Below are 19583 nucleotides of genomic sequence, written 5' to 3'. Positions count from 1 at the left end.
CACGTTACCGTCACATTCCACATCCTTCTACCCTGACCCTGGACAGACATTGCCAATGGGTCGTGCCGTCCTTCCCACTGACCAGGACCCAGCCCTCGATTCCTCACTGGAACCCCATCTCTCTCTGGGCCCCAGTAACTTAGTGAACAAGAGAAAGACCTCATGTGTGAGAGATGGTCAGGGCAGACAGGACACCAGAAAAGACTAAAAACAGCAAGACAAGCAGAGGCTCACAGCACCACTCGAGCCCGAAAATATGAATAAGAGCCACATCCCCCTGTGGCAACACGACAGCCCTGGTGGGACTCCATCAAGCAAGAGCTCAGGATGATGTGGGAAGATGGCAGGATTTGGGGGTAAGAGAGCACCCACAAACGTGCAAGGTGAAGTGGGAGCTGAGTCAGGGCTGGGAATGAGGGGCAGAGGAGCAGACGACCCAAAACTACCACCCATGGCTGTTCCTAGGGACAAAGGCAGGAGGGTGAGAGTGCTTTTTGGACGCTGAGGTGTCTACACAGCCCCACAGGGGTGTGCCACTGAGCTGCCAGGCTGAGGTGGGGGCCAGCCCTCTTCCTAAGCACACAGACAGGGTGGGGGAGGCACATGCACTGTTGTCCCTTTTACAGTAAGCACCCAGCTCAGGGAGGGAGACCCCTCCCACCAGGGTACCCGGCTCCTGAAAGCAAAGCTGAGTTTCCATGGGAAGGTCAGCAGCTACCCTGAGGAAATGGTTCCAGACCCACGTTCCAGGTGAGCCCACCAGGTGCTGCGAGGGGCTCTAAGGCCCTTCCCTTGCTGGGGCTGAGTTCAGACTGTGAACTATATAAAAAGAGATTCTATGGGAAGTAACCTCATCGGGGGATCTGACCACAAATTCACATCCCGGGCCTATAACTTTCTTTAGTGGAAGGTTTTCAAGCCAGCCCTGCCCGTTGTTAGCACACCTCTGAAATGCATAGAGAGTAACCCTCCTTTCCAGACCCCTCAAAGGTGCAACCACCCTCAAGGGACCACAGCATCTTAACTCCTCTGTACCTTGCTTTCTCGGACCTTGAGGTAATCTTCCTTAAAGTCCCTCCTTAATTCCAAAGGCATCAAATAAACTGCAACACTGCCATTCTCGGGAGCATTTGAAATTTGCTCCCCAGCATTGATGTCAGTTTGGCTCAAATAAAATCTTAGATGAATTCTTTATAGCTTTGGACATTCTCACATCGACATGAAAGAGGGTACCCTCCCTGAGGGGTGCCCCGAGAGCAAAACCCCAAGCCCAGAGGCTATCAGCAGCCCCAGGAGGCTCCTACTTTTGTGAGCCTGAGTTTCTGGACACAGATGGGAATAGCTCTCAAAAACTTCTCTCAGGTTTCAGACTGGGAAGTGCTGGTCTCTGAAAGGCCCTGTCAGTCTCTGAAAAAACCTCTGTGATGACATGATTTATAATAAGACGCATATACTTAATCTTCATCCCCATGCGTGGCATGGAGCTCTAAAAATCCTGGGAATTTGCTCTGGAGATCAGTTCCGGTATCTTCCATTATGTTGATGAGGCAATCGGTAGAAGGTGGCCTAGGATGGGGGCTGGTTGCTTGGAGAACCAATGTGATTCTAGGGTTGGAACTTTCAGTCCCACTCACAGGATCTATGGGGGAGGGAGAGGAGCTGGAGGTTGAACCAATGGCCAATGGCTAATGATTTCCTCTGTCATGCCCGTGCTAGGAAACCTCCATAAAAAAACAAAAGGATGGGAAAAAACGAAAGAAAGAAAAGGATGGGTTCCAGCAGCTTCGGGGTCGGTGACTCTGGGAAAGTGGAGAGCGTGGAAGCCCTGTGCTCCTTCCCCACACTGTGCCCTAGGGCATCCCTTCCATCCTGCTCCTCCGGAGTTACAGCCTTTTATAATAAACCAGTGATCTAGTGAGTGAAATGTCTCTCTGAGCTCTGTGAGTCACTCTAGCAAAATAGAACCCAGGAGGAGGTCATGGGAACCTCCCATCTACAGCCAGTTGGGTCTTCGGTGACAACCGGGACTTGCAATTGGCGTGTGAAGGGGGAGGGGGCACTGAGCCCTTAATCTGTGGAATCTGACACTGTCACCAGGTCGATGGCATCAGAATGGAGTTCAATGATAGGACACCCACCTATCATTGGTGGTGTGGGGAAACCCACACATTCGAATTGTAACCCCTTTCCTTGAAGAAGTCCCTGACTGATCCCTTGCTAAGAGCCAAGACAGGAAGATACACCCAAGGAATCTTCTCTCCACCTGAGACCCACGCTCTCCTGACACAGGTGCAACCAGAAAGGGAGGCGCCAGACTGCCCTGTCACTCAGAGGCCCTGCCACCCAGAGGCCCCATCGCCCAGCAGCTGCTGCGTAGGAGACTACACGCCAACGATGTGTGCTGACCTCGAGCTGGCCACTGCCCTTTTGAGCCTCAAATTTCTCACCTGTTATATGAGGATAGTAATAACGCTGTAAGATAATATAAGTATTAGAGATAGAAAACATTTTTGAGAATTGCAAAGGGCTATTATTGTCCATATATTCAGGCTACTATATATTTCTGAGCTAGAGGGGTCAGAAATAATTACAATAATGGTAGCAATAGGAATAGCAATTATAATAACTACTACTTATTGAGTAATTGCTATGTGTCCATCACTGTACTGAGAACTTTCACAGTTTTTCTTCCCTGATCCTCACAACAACCAGAGAAGAGAGGCTCTACATCATTCTATATCATGTCTCCTTTGACAGAGGACTCTGGGGCACAGAGACGTTCACTGACATGACCCGAGACCCACAGTGAGGTAGAGACCAAGTGACATTTACACCCAGACTCACTGGACATTAACCACACCTCTCCTCTCTCTAAACCGTGTATTCATCAACCTCTGAGTGTGGCCCATTATTCATAGCATTTCCTGTTTACTGAGTTTTTATTTTCTTCCCCAAATGAGGAAGGCTAGCAGATTGGGGGCTACTAGTCTGGGTGGATTGTTTTAAATCCTCTGCTCCCTAAAGCCCTGAAGGCAGGGACTCCCCAGGGAGGTGCCACCACTCCCTCTTGATGTCTGAGGGCTGTCATTTAGGGTGATTTCTGGAGGGTCAAAAATTTGGTGACACTGTGCCCAGCATCTTAAAAATACACAGTCCCTTAGGGTAGCAATTCCAATGTGCTGACCAGACCCATGTGTAGTATGTTCACTGCATTTGGTTTTGCAAGATGAAAAAGTTCCGGAGATTGGTTGCACAACACTGACAAACTGTACACTTAAAAATGGTTAGGATGGCAAATTTTATGTTATGTGTATTTTACCACAATTAAAAGTAGAATGGAAAAAAAAAGATGTTCACAGCAGAGTGGTTTATAAGAAAGAGAAACTGCAAAAGGCCAATCCCTCATCACTAGGGGATTAAACAATTGGTTTACCCAACAAATGAAAACCAATCTGAACAGAGCCAACAAACTTGTGGCCCTGGTCCAGATCCAACGCTTTTGTTTTTGTAAATAAAGTTTTACTGACACAAAGCTACACCCATCATTTGCATATTGGCTTTGCATTCTAGCTACAATAGCAGAGGTGAGAACCCTTAAGAAGTTGTGGACCCCTCACTTAGAAGACTCAAGACCCAGAAAAATGATCAGAAATATGTGGGGGGGGCAGGGAGAAGTTGGCTCCCAAGCATAGCCACACTGAGCGTTCACTTTTGAAAGAAAATTTTAAATTTTAAAATCATATATGGCTATATGATAGGCAGTCACGCAGACATGAGCAGAGCAAAGAGGAAGGGCCAGGTACAGAAGGTCACCTGGGTGGAAAGCCCCGGGTGCCTAGCAACAGGCAAAACTGGGAAAACTAGGACCTCGCCCCGAGGGTAATCTTTCCTCCCTAGCAAATCGCTGGTCATGAAGTTCGGACCCTCCCCTGACCTTTCCTCCCCTGGCGTGTTGCCAGTCATGCAGTAGACCCCCTTGGAGGAGGAATAGGGGCTAAAGAGTGGCTTCATTCGACTCCCATGCAGGCCCTTGCACAACACTCCCTTGAGCATTAACCCCTAGGAACAGGAATAACATCTAGGCCTCAGTGGTGTTAAAGCTCAAGGCCCAGAGGAGCAGTAAAACCAGACAAGCAAAGCCATGGCTGACATCAGGACCAGCACGAGGGGAACCTGTCCCCGCTCACCAAGCACGCCACTTTCCCGGAGAATTGGCTAATGACCCCTTGCCCTGGTGCCAACTAATAAGCGGAGAACGTGACCCTGAAAGGACACACCTGGAGAGCTGGTGAATCTTCCATGGAGATCCTCTCCAAGGACCTCCCCTAAAATCCCCACCCTTATAAGCCCTCAGGACAGAGCACCCAATGCCGTGCTCTCTAGGAGCACACGAACCCTTCCCCACCCTCTTTCCCCTGGCGGTTTTTCCTGTCGCTCTTTTTCCTAAGCTCCTGGGCCCTTTGTAACTTGCTCCTGAGCCCACACAGCTCAGATGGCTCACATCTTCTACCTCTGTGACTTTCTAAATAAACTTTCTCTTATAGTTGGTCTTGGCTCTGAATTCTTTCTTAGCCAGAACTCAAGTACTCAGGTTGCTGGCTAGAGGTCTGGTCTGACGCCACTGGTCTAACACCTGGTGCCATTCTCCCAGTCAACAGCTATCTCTGGATGGTGGAAATTGGGATACGTTTTATTTTCTCCTTTTGACTTTTCTGTGCTCTCCAAATGTTCTGCATTAAAGATATTACTTCCCAACGCTATAAAAAATGATAATTATGTGACTCGATGGAAGTGTTAGCTAAGAGTACTATGGCAATCAATACATCAATACAAATGTATCACATTCACATGTGTACACCTTAAACTTACACAATGGTTTCCTATGTCAAATATGTCTCAATTTTTAAATCAGGTAACAAACAATAAATACCCTTCTCATTGCCTTGGCCCTTAGAGGTAGCTAGCTAGTGCTGACTTTATAGCTTTTAACAATCACAGGTCTTGATATTAGCAGCCTTTCCCGGCCAGCTTACAACCAGGAAAGGTAGGGAGAAGGCCCCATGAGAATTCTCCTGACAGGTTCCCCTCTTGCTAAAATTACCCGACACCCAGGTGGGTGGATCTAATTTTCAGCTGGGGTGGGGTGGGGTTGCTCTAGGCCTCAGCTGTGTTTCAGCTCCAGGCCCAGAGGAGCAGTAAAGCCAGGAGTGGGGAACCTTTTTTCTGCCAAGGGCCATTTGGATATTTATGTCATTCCCTGGCCATACAAAATTATCAACTTAAAAATTAGCCTGCTATATTTGGTCAAACATTTAATTAATTCACCCTTAATGCCTTGGCAGAGCCAGATCAAATGATTTTGCGGGCCTTATTCGGCCCGCAGGCCGGACAATCCCCACCCCTGCTCTAGGAACTCGTGCCAGGGAGATGAAAAGTGAAAATGTATTGGGGTTCTTGAAACTGATTTTGTTAGGCTGTTGAGTGCTTCAAAATTCCACTGTGATGACCATTACCCCCGATCCCACACTCGCTGTTTTTCTAATCCTCCTGGGTGCTGTTATTGTTTCGTGTTACAGATTACAGGTGGGGAATCTGAGGCTCAGAAGTTCAGTGACCCTCCCCTCAAGCTCACACAGCTGGCACAGGGTGGAGTCAGGATTCGAACCAGGAACTGTCTGACTCTCCATCTCCTTGGGCTTTCCACTATATGGGCTGTCCTGTCAGGAATAAGGATTTTGGCTGGTTCATTAATAACTCAGAGTCCCACATCATCATCTTGGCTGCGCACAACCCTGTGAGAGTCTCGTAAGCGATTATCAGCTCTTTTTTCAGATGGGAACCTGGAGATCACAGTGAGGAGGGCTGCAACCCAGTAGTGCTCAGACTTCAGGGATGACAGCTTCTGTCCTTTAAAGATACCCTCCTCTAAATCCCATGTTGCTTGTCATGTCAAAAGTAAACCCAGGAGGGCTGCTTGGAGGAGGCATCAGGCAGGCCTGAGATCAAACCCACCTGTCAGCCTCAACTGCCTTGCCTATAAAATGAGTTCTCAACCAGCATGGATGGGTCAGCAAGCCTCGGAAGAGCGGAACAGTGGCTGGTTTCTGTTTATTTCCTAAAAAGTCACCAGCCCTGGTGGGGGCCAGGCCCCTAGCACAATATTCTCTTTATCTGCAAGCAGAACTCACATTCCAGCTTCTCAACAGCAGGCACCTGGCTTCCAGCTGCCCTGGGCTACTCATTAACCAGGACTGGGCCTCAGGAAGGGGCTGAAGTGGGAGTCTGCTCCCAGTCTGGGGGAGGGAGAGGGGAAGGCACCGCTGGATGATGTTGGCACTGGGGTCAGACCAACCGGACTTCAAATCCTTCCTCGCCATGTGACCTAGGGGGGAGTCAATTCACCTCTCTAAGCCTCAGCTTCCCTATCTGTATAGGGAGATAATGCCTGTGTCCACTTCACAGGACTGCTGTGAGGAATGCATGAGCCGGTAAAGTGCCTAGCAGTGATCTGGAACAAGCACTCAATAAATGTTATCTGTCATTTTTACAAAAAGAATAACAGCACCCAAGTCAGAGGACTGTTGTAGGTTAAAATGTGCCTCTCAGCACCATGTTCAGCTGTTAAAGAGTTAAATGTCAGGGAGTATTCTTACTGGCATTCATGATGTTTATGGTGATGACTCTGGAGGTGATATGCAGTGGGACAATTCCTACTTGGCAGCTGGTCAGAGAGGTGTCCTGAGCCACTAGGGATAGGACTGCCTGGCTGTCCACCTCTAATGTCACAGCATGAAGAACAGGTCTCCATGGGGTCCAGTGGACTGTGGCAGAGCACCCGGGTTGGGGAGTCTTGGTGACAAGGACAGAATCAGGTCCACCACTGGCAGTAGCAAGCCAAGGGTCTTTGGGCCTTTTCTCCTAGTCCTGGCTTCCTCGATCACCCCAAATCCCAACCCTGGACCAGTGGGAGCTTGGTGAGGGGGCATTCCCTCCCTTCCCCTCCCCATGCCCACCCCCGCCAGGAGAAATTACTGCCCAGGAAGCCAGGATTTCCCAATTCCAGAGCAGAATCTACTGGGTCATGAAATCAACTTAGAGAGTCAGGGCTATCGTTTTTCTACAAGAAACGAGGAGAGAACAGAGCCCGAAGATGGTGAGGACATGAGTTATTATTTTTGAAACTGTGGTTTCAGTTTCATGCGCGTGTACGTGTGTGAGCACATGCGGCATCCTGTCGTAAAATGTATTTCTTATTGACTGTCACAACTACAAGACTCTGAAAGCCCCAACAGCAAGATCGTTTACATCAAGGCAAATAAGGCATCTGCAGAAAAGCGACAGAGTCAGGCTCCTGCCCCATCAACCCCCTTTAGAAACAGTGTCGTGATCCTGAATGACTACGTAAGGGGGGTGGGGGAGCTTCTGTAAATGTCAGGATACGATCAGCAAAAGCGAGATGTCATTAAGGTCTGTAGATTAGATAACAGAACTGTGCCAGTAGTAAACGTCCTGGGTTGATAATTATGTGCTTACATAAAAGGACGAATGGCCTTGTTCTTACGAAACACGTGCTGAAGGGTTAGTTAGGGGTAAAGAGGCATCTTGACTGCAAAACCCCCAATGATTCAGCGAGAGAGAGAGAGAGAGAGAGAGAGAGAGAGAGAGAGAGAGAATTAAAGGGACTATCTTTATACCATAGAGAGAAAAAGATGATGCCAAAGTGGCACATGTTGACAATGAGAAAATCTAAGTGAAGGGTATATGGGAATTCACGGTAATATTCTTGCAACTTTTCTGAAGGGTTTCACTTTTTTACAAATAAAAAGTTTAATGAAGAGAAAATTGGGATAGCAGCCCCGATTCCTGGAGCATCCTGTCTGTGCCGGAAGCCAAGTGGATCACCCTTTCACACGGGTCCGACCCCAATCCTCAGAATCAGCTCGGCGAGGACCCCATCACTGCTTGGTGGCAAAGCCAGGATGGGAACTAGGCCAGGACCCCAAAATCAGTGCTTGGCCCATTTGCAGGGCTGCCTCCCTGACACAGGCTGGCACAGGTAGCCAACCTGGGCTATGGCCCTGCCACCCAGAGGTGACAACTTGTGGATAAGGTCCCACAGCCCGGGTATGCCTTCCCCTCTCAGAGCCTGGAGGAAACACCAAGCTCCGAGGCACCACACCTCGGGTCACGGCCGAGTTGGCGTAACCCATCGCCGTGGGGAGAGCTCAGTGCCACTTACGTTTGGAGGCTCCTCAGAAAGGGCTGCTGCTCTGGACCTATCACAATGAGAGGAAGAAAAGAAGGAAAGATCTGGTCAGGTTGTGACTTGTGACTACACACAGGACTCGGTCTTCTTCCAGATGTGACCACCCAGCTCACACACGCTAGGAAGGGCCCCCAACAACACGCAGCGGGGACAGAAAACTGGGGTGCTGAGGCGCTCCTGCACACTCACAAGCTCCCACACAGACACACTTGCTCGCACGCCCCTCTCCTGGGTGCAGTGTCCCTGAAACTGTCCGCAGGTAGCCTGTGCTGGGAGGAGCAGATGGCCCAGCCCAGCATTGGGAGGAGATGGTTCTTCTTGCTGCCTAAGCTGCATACCTCGCCCCCCCAGCTCTGACCCAAATGCCTACACTACTGTGAGCACCTCACCAGCCCAGTCATGTGCCCAGGTCTGGGACTGGCTGTTTGCTGCAAGCAAGGGGACATGCCAAGGTCAGATAGATGAGCTTCAAGGCTCTAGAGACCCCAGATTCTTGGAAAATACTTATCAACTATTTAGAGGCTCTGAGATTCATGTGCCAAGAAAATCTGTTGAACTGTGCTGAGCCAAGCAGTCCCCAAACCTGAATGACCACCAGCTGGGAGGCTCTCCTGGTTTGCTGGAATATGAAAATGCAGTAATCCAGGAAATGGTTCCTTAACAACTAAGATCTTACATTTAAGTGGAATGGCAGAGGGCCTCCAGGCTGGGGGCTTCCCATTCTTCATGCGTTTGCAGCCCAACCCTTACGCCCTCTTCCTCAGCCTGAGAAAAGGTCTCAGAAGTCTAGAGAGCTCCCTGTCCCCCAGATTAGACAACCTCATTGCTATGTTAGGGCCCCCACAGTCAAGGCATTGAGAACACAGTGGTGAACAAGACAGCCGAGGTCCCATAGAGCCTGGAACACATGGTAAAGGCCAACATGTGACAAAGATGTCATGGAGCCTTTATGTTCTGGGTGGACACATGTGAAGGCTGGGGTGGATTAGTAATGTTTCCAACTCATGTGGGGGGTGGAAGTGGCGATGTGCACCTTACTGCCCTGGATAATATCAAGGGAAGAGGGACAAAGGGAAAGATGAAGGCGGCATGCTTAATACACAATCACAAGCACAGCAGCGAGGGAACAGGAGGAAGGAGAGTGTAATTCCCTCTGGGGCTAGGCCTTAGCCGTTGCATGAAGCCAGCCCAGCTCAGAGAGGAGAATAAGAATGGCACTAAATCCCTGTAGTTCTAGCGGACTGGCAACCAGGTCCCTTCTTCTAGGGACAGCCCACATAAATCCCACCGGGAGACCCACACATGCCTGCTCTCAGTCTATGGAGTTTTGGGTGGGCTAACCCCACTTTCCACTTGCAGGGGTGGGCACATGAGCCAGGCCTAGTCCATCAGAGGGGCTGTCACAATTGGCTCAAGGACAGGCACATGACCAAGCCTGGACAATGACAGTGACGACAGGAGTTATACTAAAAATATTGGGGGAAAAGAAGGCTCTTTCTAAGCTGAGATAGCTATGGGAGGGGGAACACCCTGCAGCTGGGAGCACCCCAAGGAGAATGGAACCAACAGAGGAGGGACATGGAGCACAGGAATGGAGCGAAAGGAGTCCCAATAACAGCTCACAACACCTGGATCCAGCCATGCCTGAAGCATGACCCTGGGGCTTTCAGGTAAAGGAGCCAGTAAATGTGTGGTACTGTTTTTTTGTTTTGTTTTCTTTTTTAAGTTAGTTTGAACTGATTTCTGCCACTTGCAACCCTAAGAATGGAGACCTATGCCCTGCTTTGAATGTGCTGGGTAATTTCATGCATGCCTCCTTCTCTGACACTCAGGCCATCAGAAAAGTGGGGTACAGATGGAATGACATCTGAGGTTCCCCTACAGCGGTGTTACTCTAGTTACCAAGAAAGCGTATTGCAAAGGTTAGGACTGTGTACATACCTTCCCCAGTACAGAGAGATGCCAGAGAAATCAGCCCTTCTCAAAGCTAAGCCTGGAGGGCTTGTTAAAACAGAACTGGGCCCACCCCAGGTGTGAGTGAGCATTCGAACAAGCTCCCAGGTGATGATGACTGCTGGTCCAGTGACCACATTTTGAGGACCTAGATTCTAAATCTATTCTACTCTTCTTGGTAGCTTGGGGCAGGTGCCAGTGCAAAATAAAGCCCCAGCCGGGCAGGAGACCAAGGTCGTTTGGTCTTCAGAGCAGACCCCCAATTAAGGAAAGTGCCTTTGTGGTTTGAGGATGAACCAGTCTTTAAACAACGAAAGTACCAGGTCCCAGCTGATGACCATTCCATTGCCCACCCTTCCGGCCAGCCCTCCACCCTGGCATTTATCTAAGTATTGGGGAGGCTGTCAGGGACATGGAGCCTCCTTGGGCTCAGCAGGCTCTTCCAGGAGCTGTGAGCATCCCCCAGCGGCTCTCGGCACCAGGCAGCCTGCCAGCACCAAATCCCGCTGCGGGCCTGGGCCTGACACACTGCCTGGGCTGCCTGCTGTCAGCACGGCCTGGCGGGCTCTGGGCTCTCCCTGATTTACATCCGACTTGGCTGCCTTTAGAAGCCTCCTGTGGCTTTTGGACCAGGGACACTGTTCAGTAGAAAAGGGCTTCCCCACCAGCATCCTTTCCAAGGTGGCACGGGCCCAGAGGGTCTGGCCTGGCTCAGCTGCCTCCCAGCTGTGTGACCTTGGGCGAGTTACCTGCTCACTCTGGGGCCCCAGCTTTTCATGTGCATAATGGGAACAATGGTATCTTTTGTGGTGATTAGAGAAATGGTGCTTACAAGGCCCTGAGCCTGGTCTTCAGAGGCAGCGGGGGCTCCACAGCTGCAACTTATCTCCTGGACTCAGAACGGTCCCAGACCAGCAGCACTGGTGTGGCCAGTGCTGGTTAGCAATGCAGAATCCAGGCCCCATCTTAGTCCTTCTGCATGGAAAGGAGCATTTTAACAAGATCCCAGGTGAGGTCTACAGCTTCCAAGTCTGAGGGGCCCAGGTATGTTATTATTGTGGTTGCAGCAACCCAAGACAGAGCCGAGCCTGGGGTGGGCCTGAGGGCGGCAGGCAGGTGTCAGAGGTGATGAACTGTTGAGGGGACAAAACTTCTCCCATGTCCCTGAGCCCTGTGATGGCTCAGAGAGGGGAAGGGACACAGGCGAGGTGTGCCCTACAATGAGACTTAGTAGGTTTGGGTCACAGGAATCAGCGATGGTAACAAAGTTTACTGAAAACATTCCAGGTCCCAGATTTGGGGCTTTCAGCAGAGTCTGGCTGCCTCTGTTTCTCGCCACAAAAGGCTGAACCTTTTGCATGCAAGGAGGCAAGTTAAATGGCCCTCTGCTTGGAGCGAGCTGCCCCCAACTCCCAGCAGAGATTGGCAAAGGGGCTGCCCTGGAAGGTTCATGCCACAGCCTGGGGGGAGGAGTGTGGAGCCGCCTGGATTTCCCCAGCTCTAGGCTTGAACTGCCCTAGGAAAGTGCTAAGGGTCCCCATTCGAGGGCTGTGGATGGAAAGGCTACTGAGCTGAAGTTCCTGAGTCACTTCTCCTCCACTTCCACTGGGATCCACCTGCAACACACTGCCATTCCTGCCATACCTGCCATACCTCCAGGGCCAGAGCAGCACACTGCGGGGTGGGGGAGGGCGCTGCCCTGCCGGCTGCGGTCACAGAAACCAGATGACCAGATGCTGCGGGGTGGGGGAGGGCGCTGCCCTGCCGGCTGCGGCTGCGGTCACAGAAACCAGATGACCAGATACAGATGCAAAAACATCCCAGGCTGAAAAATATTGGCTCAAATTGATAAAACTCTGTGTTGACAGCACAAAACAGACCCGTGGACAAGAGCTGCCTCTGGGAGACCATGCTGTCATGATTGGTACCCGTTTTTTTTTGGTTTGTTTTTTTTTCAGGCTTAGAACGCCAATCCTTTTAAAACAACCCACACCTTCCACTGGTGAGAAGTGGAAGACAGAAACGAATTCTGCTCAGTACCACTGGAGAGAGGCTGGCAGGTTTGGGCGGGGGAAGAGGGTGTTCTTTTTCTTTCTTTGTTTTTTAAGGTCTGCTCTAATCTATATTCTTCTACCAAGGGTAGAAGAAAACCCACCTTGTTCCCCAAGGAAATGTTTTTGACTAAAAGCCTGTGCCACAGCTCTGCTCAGAGCATCTCAAACTCCAGGCCCCAAATCGGGAGGGTCCTTTCAGAGGAGGACTAAGACATCTTGAAAACCTACAGGACGACAATAGCACCCTTAAAGGGACCCAACCAGAGTAGCACCCCACACAGTGATGTCAGGTGCTCCCCAACAGAGAAACGAAAGGGTGTTTCCCCCTTTTACTCAGCAGGTATTTCCCCAAAACACAAAGATTCCTTACAAATTAGTAGTGAGGACCAGAGAAGGGAAAGGACTCGCCTTGATCACACCACAAGCCAGCAGCCAAGGCCCCCCAAACCCTGGAGTCCCAGAGCCCCTGTGATAATTCATTAAATTACTTTGTGCTCAGCTTTACGAGGGCACGATTTGGTCTGTCTTGGTGACCTATCACATCACCAGGGCCTAGAAGGAATAAATATTGTTGCATGGGTGCACAGTGATGGGTGCATCGAATTTCCAAGCCTGGACCCACTCAGATGTTTAAACTGCAGGCTCTCATTTCAGGGTTCAGGGAATCAGAGGGATTTTGTGTGTGTGAGTGTGTGCTGAGGACCGCCCTGAACACCAGGCCCTACGCTGGAGCTTCCCCCCCACCCCAACCATCCTGTCGCCCCAGGTCCCGTGGGTAGATTAAAGGCAAGCCCACAGAGACCTGAACTCTGCCTTACAGGGGCGTTCAGAGCAGGGTGAAGTTGTAATCTTTCTGAGTGCTTACTATGTATCAGGCCTCATTAAGGGGTTCGAGGAAAGCTTCATGAAGTAGGTGGCAGTACAGAGAGATGCCCAGGAGGCATGGAGGCTGGTGAGGAGGGTACTGTCTTGAGCTGTGGTTACATTTGCCCAGAGATGAGATACCAGGTGCCATCTGGTAATAGAATGAATGTCCTTGACTTCATGGGCTGAGTGCCTCCATGAGGGCTGAGCCACCATCATCTGCGGGTGCCCATCAGCCAAGCAGCAGGATGGCAGAGCCTTCCACACTGGCCCCTTCCGGTGCCCTCCATCCACTAAGCAGGACTCTGCTGATGCCCACCGGCCAGCTTCACCCCTCCACCCCCAACCAAGCAGCGGGCAGCCTGGCCCACCGGGTTAAGGTCTTTCTGCTAGAAAGGGGATGGTGAAACATGGCACAAATTCACTCATCACTTATATTTTGTGCAAAGAAAAGCCATGGCATAGGTGGGACTCGCAGAGCTTGTTGGAGCCACCCTGTGGCGATGCGGTCCGAGACGCCACTTAACGGGGGGAGGCTGAAGCTCAGAGGAGCCAACAAAGATCCAAGGTGAGCAGAACCAGAACTCAGCTCTCCTGCCCTTCAGCCCAGGTCTGCTGGGACACCTATTGGCCTTCTCACAACTGCCTCAACTCTACTTCACAGTGGCCAGAGCTGCCCACCAGGAGCCAGGCTCCTCCCCACGCAGGTGTTCCTGCTTTTCAGGAACCCCCATCCCAGCTTCCGTAGGTGTCTCCTGAGCAGCCAAGCCCTAAGGAATCTTTCAGATCTGTATGGCTTTGCGCCCTTTTATCCCCTTTCCCATTTCGCTGTGATAAGATCAGGATCTGAGAGTCTTGGCAATGGCCATTGAAAGTTTGAGAATGAAAGTTTGAGCCTGAGATAAAATAGCCCTCAAATTCACCTGTTTTACATAATCACCGAGAGGCAGGTGGGGCTGGGGAAGAACCACAGCTTTGTGAACAATGTGCCTTTTGATGGCCCATCTTTCAGAGTCGATCTATGTCTCATTCAGACCTCAGTCTCCTCATCTCTAAAGTGGGTGGACAGGGAAGGTTAACTCCATGATCCGAGAGTCCCCATACTCCCCAGCCAAATGGCCCACCCTCCCTTAGACCTTCCCAGGCATTCTTTGACATAAACTGTTCATTAGCTCTCCCTGATAGAGATCTCCTTCCTCCCAGGAGGCTGTGAGCTACTTGAGCACAGAGGCTGTTTGATTTATTTAACCCCCGTCCCGCTGGCCACGACACGATGCCTGGCACCCAGTAGGTGCTCAATAAACATTAGAACATGCTGGGCTCTGGTTCCAACACTCCTCCCCATTTCCCAGCTGTCTGAGCTGGGGCCAGTCACTTTTCTGAGACTGGAAGAACTGGTCCAAAAGATGGAGATACGAACCCCAAGTCAGGTACAGGGCTTAAAATGCAGTCAGGGTGATAAGGCAGAGTGTGTGCTCAGTAAGTATCGGTTCCTTCCCACCTGAGAATGCTGAATGGCCTTGGGTGGCTTCACTGCCCACCATCAGGGCCAGTTCAAAGTCATTGGGTGGGAGCATTTCATTCACAGAGGTGTTGGCACTCGAGGTGATTAAAACAGGCCAGCCTAGGTCAGTGATTCCCAAATGCTCACTAGCTGTTCAGAATGGCCTGGCAGATCTGTATGTTCTGAAAAGCAGTGTTTCCACAATGGTTTGTTGTTTGACTGGAGTACGTGGCAGAACCAAGAACAGCACGATGCCATTGTTTAAACAAAACAAAACCACATCTACCTTAAATCCTAAATAATACAGATTCTAAATAACATTAGATAGATGAGGCAATGAATACTGATCTAGAAAGTAATAAAAAGGAGCATATGTCCATGTAGACATCTGAGGGATACAGTTAAAGCTGTAGAAAGAGGAAAATGTATAATCTGACGGGCCTTAATTGTTATAAAAAGAGAAACAGATACTAGATTGTCAGTCAGATGTATTAATGATCTTTAAGGATCACTTTTAGCTTACACACTTTTGTATTGCTTAAGGTATTATTTTTTTTATAATTAAAAGAGATTCCTTTGACAGTTTCCCACTCCTATAAAAATGAAAATATATACCCACAAAAAGATTTGTACATCAATGCTCATAGAAGCTTTATTCCAAATCGCCCCAAACTGAAAACACCCCAAATGTCAACAGGAGAATGGATAAATAAACTGGTGCATCCGTTCAACGAAATACTACTCAGCGATAAAAGGAATGAACTACTGATACACACTGAACAGCATGGCTGGATCTCAAAAACATGAGGCAGAAAGAATCCAGACACAAAAGAGTCTGTGCCATTCAAGGCCATTCTAGGCTTAGCCAAACTCATGTATGGTGATAGAAATCAAAGCTGGTTCCCTTTGGGAGGGGAAGGCACAGATAACTTTCCGGAGGAACTGGAAACGCTTGGTATCTTGATCTGGGTGGTGGTTACACAGGTGTAACCACCTGCGTAATTCGCCAAAACTCATCAAACTGTAACAAAAATCTTTGCATTTCATTGCATGTAAATTATAGCTCGACTTAATTTTTTTTAATCACGAAAAAAAAAATTTTTAATATAGATTCCCAGGATCCACCCTCAGAGCTTTTATTCAGTATCCAGGCCGGGCCCGGATTTGTGAAAAGTAAGCCAGGTAATTCTGATACATGACCAGAAGTACTGCTGCTGGCCCCTGACCCCTACAACACCACCCCCCCTTTATTATTTGAGTGATTTGTGTGTTGGTTTTTACAAGTGAGCTGGTTGATCACCAAGCTTTAGAAGCATAACAATGTTCATTCTCTCTGCCCTCCCCCACCACCCCAACCCCTGCCCCTCAGCTCGGGTTTCCAAATGAAGCCTCTGACCAGGTGAGATGAGAAGGGGAACCCCAAAGCCCCGTCTAGGACAGACATACTTCACCCTAAAGAGGCCAGGGCTACACGCTCCCAGGGAGGTCTAAGCCAGTAAGTTAATGGCCTGTGTACCTGTTAAACAGCATGTCCAGGCCTTCACCCTGTGTTTACAAAAAGAGCTCAGGGCAAAATTCACTGGCATAGAAAATGCTTTGTGCCCTGACCAACAGTTACTGGGCCATTCTTGGTTTTCTACACCTCAGCCTAATTCCTCACTCACCATCAGGGGTCTCCCAGGCTCGGGGGTTTAACTGGCTTCTCCACCGCTGTCCCTAAATCCAAGCTGATGCCATTTCTATCTCAGCGGCTCTCAGTATAAAGGCCAAGCCCTTTACCTAGCACTCAAGGCCCTCCACCAGTTCTTCTCTCCAGCTAGATCCCTGAGACCTAGGTCCCTAGGTCTCACCTACTGTGCCCTCTGCCGGTTAACACTAGCCCATCCTGTTCCTCCATTCTGATGCCAACTCCAAAATCACCTCCTCTAAGAAACTGAAGTTCCACCTGCCTACAACCCTGCCATCAATGCACTCGAGTCCTCACAGCACCCCATGGTCATAGCAGCTGCCACACTGTCCTTTCTCCTCCCCGCTTTGAGCTCCTCGAAAGCCAGTGCCTCACCAGAACTAACCTTAGCAAGGCTTCTTAACCAACTAAATGAGACGCATTTAAAGAGAGCTCTCATTCACATTGGAAGGCCACTGAGCATTTCCACATCCACAGCTCCTCCCCAGATCCCATTAATTCACACAAACACTTTGGCCAAGGTAAGTTGGCCAATGCAGAGGAGTGAGCTGCAGCTCCAAAGAATCTGAGTCTCACTTGTGACCTTTTGCAGAAATTGGGGATCAGCCCACACCAACTGGGGTAACCCCGGGGGCTCCAAAAACAGCCCTAATTCTGACCCAGACCCCCTCCAGCTGCAGCCAAGCTGCATTCCAGGGGCTCCTTATAATTCATTTTTTGGCTCTTTTCTGTATACAGGAAAACGTTCAATGACTCAAGTGTCTTATTTCGGGACCTTTGGAAAGACTTTCAGGTAAGTGCAGTTCCCAAGCCCTTTGACAGGTTGACAGGTGGAAAACGAGTTAGACAGTGCCACCCATGGGGTCCAAAGTGCGTAGGAAAAGTGGCAGGGTGCCCAGAGAGGGTACAGAGAAGGGGAAATGGATAACCAGGGACAGAATTGAGGTGCCAATGCGTTCCACACACTCACCCTCCACCCCTGAGGACTGGGGCACCTTTGACTCTAGTTTTCCCCAGTCCTGGCCCAATTCAACTCCCCAAGATATTAGTTCCTCAAACCCCACAGAGCCAAAACTCACAGCTGGCCAAGGGAAAGCCTTTGAAACCTAATCCTACCCCTGTCCAGTCAACCTGCTGTCCTCAAGGTGGCTCTCAGTTTGCTCATCTGCAAAATAGGCACTACCCCCGGGGGCCTCCCGACTGCAAAGCAGATGTGACCCAATCACGGCAGGATGAGTTGAAAGAGAAGGGTCAGGGGAGGTTGACTGCAACTGTGTCACAGGTCTGTACAAGGGTATCCCTGAAGGGCAAACGCTTGAGGGTGCACCTTAGCCTTATCACATACCACAGTGACCCGGGACCTGTGGCACCTCTAATCAGCAGCTCTGAAGCCTAGCTCAGCTTTACAGCTTACCACGGGCTTATTCAGCCTCATCTCCCTCAATCCCCTCAAGGACACAGTGAGGCTGGCACTGACGTCCTTGCTGCCTTCGGCCCAGGGAATCACCCAAGGTCACAGGCCAACTAAGACAGGACTTGAACTCAGCTCCCTCGGGACTAGCTCCTGCCTCACAGATTCTGCTTGCCTCAGAACCATTCTACTCCATTTTACAGATGAGTTAACTGAGGCCCCAAAAAGGTTGCCCAAGGTCAAGTGGGGGCTGAGCCAGGCCTAGGACCTCTAGTCATTTTACCAATCGCACCCTGTGGTGGGTACTCATCAGCCACTGCCCTCAGGCTCCCTCTAATCCCCCTTTCCAACACCATCCTGATGAAATCTGTCCTTCCCCACTCCACCCCCATACCTCTTCATGCCCACCCCACACTCCCTGAATGACTCCCTGGTTGAGAGGGAGGCAGGCGGTTGCTAAGTGCTCACCCGCGCTCTCTCTCTCATAAAAATAAACTCCTTCTGGCTAGGAGACTCTGGATGAGATCCCCTCCCTTCCAGCCAAGAAAAAAATTAAAAGAAAATTTAAAAGATCTCCTCCATGACATTTATTTGAACGTCAGCAGTGCCGAAGCATGGGCCAATTTACCAAAGTCCAAATAGAGCTACGCACCACTAAACCTCAAAATCTCAGCCTGAAGACCCTCCGTTTAAGCCTCTGGGCTGTTACTGAGCTGATTTATGTCACCAGGCAGGAAATGGGGGCCCGGGCTGCCTCCCAAGCCTCTGGGGCTGGTCCTGGGGAAGGCCAGGAACTGGCAGAGGCCTGGCAGTGACCAAAATAGCCAGGCGGGTGGCCTGCCGAGCACACACCTCCCTCTGGGTGCCCAGGAAGGCGGCCCACAGGTCCTCTCTCCAGTCCAGGCTAAAGCTATGGGGCTGTGGATTCTCTGAGATTCTCTCTGGCTTCCCTATTGAGAGCCGTAGAACCTCCTGCCCCAAAGAGGAACCTCTAGAAGGAAGGGAAAAAGTCAAGAGGAGTGTCTTGCTGTCCCTGCCCACGGCCCTCTTGGCCTCCAGCTGTCCCTTAAGACGGCTGGACATTGGCACTGCCACCTGCACCCCACACTCGGGCATTACCCTTGGAGCCAGGCCGCCCTATCACCTCTCCCCACTCAGTGCCTGCCCTGAAGAACCAGCTCCTCTGTTCAGCTCTCTAGAAACCAGAGACACTCCCTCAGGTACAGCAGAGGACACACAAGTGCTGGCAACCAGGAACCCAGAGACACAGCCACACGTGCGCAGGCAGGTACTTGAAGACACAGCCACACACACACACACACACACACACACACACACAGGTTCTCACCCACCCTCACGCGCGCACGCGTGCGCACACCCACACGTTCACACAGACACACACCAGGACACACAAGTGCACACGTTAGAAGACACAACCACACTCAGGTATCACAGACACACCAGAATACACACACACACACACACACACACACACAGCCCTGGACACAGAGAATAGCAGACATACATTGGGTCACACAGCGCATGCTGCTGGGGACATGGAGAAACAGCCACCCTCAGAGACACACACACAGGGACGCGGAGATACATACAGGCGCCCAGTGAGCCTGAGACACCGACACACACCTGCCGCCGGCACTAGAAGCCGAGCCCTTTCGCCAGGGAAACAATAACAGCCCTGCCGGCAGGTCTGAGCAGGCGACCCTCCATCCCTCCCTCGGTGGTGAAAGGGGCGCCAGAATCGGGGGGCACTGGGCGGGAGGAGGTCGGGACTAGATGGAGCGCGGGGACCAGGTGGGGGCTCCGCGCGCCCGGCTCCCTCTCCC

General features: G+C 50.7%; 1 protein-coding gene across 1 annotated transcript in view; it reads right to left on the bottom strand.

Annotated features, from left to right (window-relative positions):
* Positions 1-8295, bottom strand: part of SLC6A6 (solute carrier family 6 (neurotransmitter transporter), member 6) — a 68022-nt gene extending 59727 nt beyond the window's left edge. The window contains exon 1 of the mRNA XM_005870018.2: positions 8240-8295. The gene's annotated coding sequence lies outside the window, so the exon portion shown is untranslated. The remainder of the gene's footprint in view (positions 1-8239) is intronic.
* Positions 8296-19583: the final 11288 nt, after the last annotated feature.

The sequence above is a fragment of the Myotis brandtii genome, unplaced genomic scaffold, assembly GCF_000412655.1.
Source record: "Myotis brandtii unplaced genomic scaffold, ASM41265v1 scaffold312, whole genome shotgun sequence".
NCBI classification, from domain to species: Eukaryota; Metazoa; Chordata; class Mammalia; order Chiroptera; family Vespertilionidae; genus Myotis; species Myotis brandtii.
The sequence above is the reverse complement of the archived record's forward strand: the minus strand, read 5'-3'. Positions and strand labels throughout refer to the sequence as shown.